The sequence below is a fragment of the Acyrthosiphon pisum genome, chromosome A2 (assembly GCF_005508785.2).
Source record: "Acyrthosiphon pisum isolate AL4f chromosome A2, pea_aphid_22Mar2018_4r6ur, whole genome shotgun sequence".
Taxonomy (NCBI): domain Eukaryota; kingdom Metazoa; phylum Arthropoda; class Insecta; order Hemiptera; family Aphididae; genus Acyrthosiphon; species Acyrthosiphon pisum.
In genome coordinates, this window is record NC_042495.1 from 50,103,326 (window position 1) to 50,108,102 (window position 4,777).

Below are 4,777 nucleotides of genomic sequence, written 5' to 3' on the forward strand. Positions count from 1 at the left end.
AATGTATTTTTTAATATTTTTCAAACTGCTGTTGTAACAATATATCAGGAGCCGTTGTATTAAATTTTGTTACACTTTTTGTCCCAACAGGTAAAACTTTATTGGTATTTATAGAAAAAAAAACTAAAAAAATAGAAAACTTACAATGTCCGTAAACAACTCAAAAAGAGTCAAATTATTTTCGAAATTATATGGTGTATAGGAAATGCTAATATAAACATTCAGTAAAATTTTCATGTATCTGCAGTTATTCGTTTTTGAATAACAACAAAATAAGGAAATCGCTACATGAGAAATTGAGTGAATATCCAATGTTGTAAAAATTTGAATTTCAAACGATCATAAAAATTTAATTTGACTTTCTTATAGATATTTTTTGTTTGATAAAGGTAGATAATCTTATAAGGAATCTTGTATTACATTTTAAAATCTTAGTTCTAAAAAGAAAAATTTTTATGAATTTCTAACTCGAAATAATTTGCAAATTTTCGTGATTTTTCCATATTTTGTCATTTTTTGAACTTTAAATGCTTATAAAAAAAAACTGTGACTAACGATTTTTAATATTTTTCATCTGCCTTTGAAACAATATACTAGGAGCCTTCTATTAAATTTTCAAGCTTTTTTATCCAACAAATTTTCATCCAAAAAAACTAAAAAAAAATGGAAAATGAAAATGTCCGTAAACAGCTCAAAATAAATCAAAATATTTTGAAAATGTTATGGTGTATAGAAAATGCTAAGATAAACATTCAGTCAAAATTTCATGTATCTACGGTCTTTTTTTTTAAAGTTACACCAAAAACCAAATTCAATTTTGTGAAAAATCGATTTTGCGTAAAAATTCCCGTATTTCCTTAATTTTTCTTTTGTTTTTCACGTCGCTTTTGAAAACTACTGGGAAATTTTTACTTTTGACCCCCCAAAGTACCAACTAGATTCACTTTCCAATCATAAAAGTTACTGTTGAAGAAAATTGAAGCAGTTTTAGTGTCCTAAAAGGTGATGACAGACATAAAATAAAAATATAATAAAAAAAAAAATAAAAAAAAAACACACATCATTGTAAAATCAATACATTCATCGTTCCACTCAGAATCTAAAAAACACACATCATTGTAAAATCAATACACTCATCGTTCCACTCAGAATCTAAAATATTAATAGTCAGGTATCTAATAATAATTATATGTACCTATATCTATTAGCAAAGCCCCAGCCCCCGAATTGACTATAATTAAAAAGTTAATTTTTTGTTTAACTTTTCAATTTTTCAATTTAACTGGTTTTATTGACAGTTGAAATAATATAGTTGATTTCATAATAATCCATTAAGTAAAAAAAAATTTGAAATTTTTGTTTTTTATGGTTTTCTATACGTGAATATTAATATTAAAATTAAAATTATCAAATACTAGGTATACCTTATAATACAAAAATGTCTGTTATTTTTCTTGATAAAATAATATTGTATTTAGATATATTTTAGTAGATTAGATAGGCCTAATTTTATATATAACGTTAAATTGCTATTTGGTATAAAAAAATAAATATTTGTTAAATAAAAAATTCAGACGTGTATAGTTTATATATTTAAAAATCATGTCAAGTAAAATATTTATAACAATATACCCAGTGTAGGTGCAGGACAGGACAGGACAGGACCGTTATTGATTTATTGCTGAAGATTCTGGTTGAAAATAACGCGATAACCTATCTACCTGATATTTTTCTAATACAACTATGATGTAGGTATTTATAATTTATTATATTATCAATGTATTATACCTCTTAATATGATATAATGAATAGTTGGATAACTAAGGGAAGCTCACTCTGCAAGCGTTCTAAACGTACCTATTTCAAACAATAAACTATAAAGTATAAACTATAATTCTATATGCGTGCAATTTAAAAATAATATGGTAAACTAGTAGGTTCTTACTTTTCATTTTCATTAACAACATCAATTTAAAAATATTCAATACTTCTGATGTATGAAGTCATTTTTTGGTTTACCTACATGATTTTTTCGATTATATACGTCTGTTAATACGTATTTTTGACAAATTTTCTACTTTCGCTATCACTCGAATGAAACATTTAAATTTCCATTCTCAAAAAACCTACAATTTATACCTATGTATAATTGAATTGGTGAAGGCCGTTAATTATAAATTACCAGTATCACATATTTTTAAAATATTGGTGTAGGTATTGCAAGTTATGACTAAAGAAAAAAAGAAATTCAGCACATCGCAGAATGAAAAATCAATTCAGACTTTACTATATTTTATATTATATTATAATTTATAATGTAATGATATGTCTAGATTGATGAATTCATTCGACAGCCACGTAGATGTTATTTTGCACTGACAAGAATGATTGATGTAATTTTTTTTAATTTTTTGAATGAGCAAAAATAAAAAATAAATAAATTTTTTTATAGCAAATGTTTTTCGTCGTAGACCCAATGAAAAATATTTTCTGAATATTCCGATAAATATCTTGTCGTCGTTATCACTGTGTTATAATTTATAATATCATTCTACTGTGATGGACAACAAACACGACTTAAGTATATTCGGTGACAAAACGCGTATTATACTATACTTTGTATAGGTGGGATTATATAGGTATATATTCCTATAGGATTGTTACCAAGAGGTAAGCACAAGCCTACTTGCCTCAGCATAGGGGGCTGACCAATAGCCCTCGGAAAGCATCTCAGGTACTTGGGAATCATCCTTGACACTCGGCTTTCCTTCGGGAAGCATGTCGAGACAGTTGCCAAGACAGTTGCCACTTGCCAAACATCAGCGGCCCCTGTCAACTGAAGAGTGTTGTTTGGGTTTAAATGACTGTCGGCCACCGATCCCCTCGATTTAACAATACAAAATAATATGTACTATCAAATTTTATAAAATCCATTGAGAATTAGAAATAAAGAAAAATAAATAATATAGCCAATCTTTATTTTAACATACATGCCTATATATAAAATTTAGGCTGGATACAAATATTTTATTTTTCTAACCGATGTTTTCTAATGTTTTCCTTATCACGGTTACTTATTTACAAAAACATATTGTATAATATGATTCATAGATTTACCTTGTAGAGGGAAAATATCGAGAGGCATGCTATATATTTTTTAGAATAGTTTATTGTATACAATATACAATATTACCCTTATATAAGTTATATACAATCTCGTGGCGATACTGCGATGGCGTTGTTTCTATAATATTTCTATAATTTATCATACTTATAACATATTACTATGATGAACTCAGGAACTATATAGGATTGATTTTCAATTAATTGGATTTGTTTTACGTAGCGTCTTTGACCATGATTGTGCACCCGTATACACTCGTCGTCTTCGTCGTTTTAAAAAGAAGCAATAATGTAAATACCTGTCGAGAATCGAGATATATGTGAGCATGTGTATGTGTGTGTATGTTCGAGTTTTGTAAAGGAAATAAAGAAAAACTGCCCCGACAAACCGCGATAAAAGATCGGGTAGCTAAAAAACAATATATAAAGGGAATAAAAAATGATAAAAAAAAAAGAAGAGGTAAAAAATCTTGTACGCGCGCGGGGTACCTATATGGCTATATATATATATATGTACGAATAAGCTTATGTGTTGACGGGATGCCGAAGACGATGTGAAATACTTCTCTCGGGCGAGGGGCACATGTTATTATTATATTATATAGACGGAGGCCGTTTGCTGCAGTGTGCGCGTATTTAAATGAATATAAATAATAATAAAAAAAAAATACTACTATAATATACTATACCGCTATCACAACTACTATACCAATACCAATACCTATGTGTGTGTATATGTACGGGGAATGTCAGTGTGCGGCTGTCAAAAAAATGGTAGAAAACGTATATTCGCTTCGTCTCTCTACACCCGCCCCGTTCTTCTTCTCTTTGCGTCCGTTGCGCGGCTACACAGGAAAAATGGCTGTTGCCGCCGCTAAAACCCGTTCTAAACCCTATACGTAGATAGGTTACTATACGATCACACAAACGCACACAAACGCACACACACACACTCGGGCACATTATAATGTGCGTGCGTATGCAAGTGTGTGTTTAGCTACCGTGTTGTTTTTTTGTTTTTTTTTTCATAATATTCTGCCGAGATGGAGTTTTGCGATTACCATATTATACCACGACGACCTGCACAGTTTTACCTACTATATACGCGAGTACGCGGATTATAATATATACTTACCTAACCTCTATATAATATACGCCGCCCGCCGCCGATCGTGCAGTGTTCGACGACTTTTGTTTTCGGTGTCGGAGGAAATCGAACGCCCCAGCGAGACTGCCGTACGAATAACATAAAGTGAGACAGTGATTAATGCCTAGGTAGGTAGTAGTACACTAGTACAACTGTACTATATAGTGGCGCAAATATAGAAAAAAGTTTTTGCGAGCGTCGCCGTGGAGGGGGGGGGGGCGTGCCCTAAATATCACAAGCATACGGTCTGAAACATATTTTACATTTAATTTGTAGGTATGTATATTTTTTTTCTATTATTACCTAAAATTATACCAATCTGGTAATTATAAATTATAATATTCAATAAGTTAATTTTGGGTCTAGGACATTTCGCCGCGACCGATTCGCCGCGACCGTTTCGCCGCGACCGTTTCGCCGCAGACCGTTTCGCCGCAGACCGTTTCGCCGCCGCACCGTTTCGCCGCGGACCGTTTCGCCGCCGTACCGTTTCGCCGCGGACTTTTT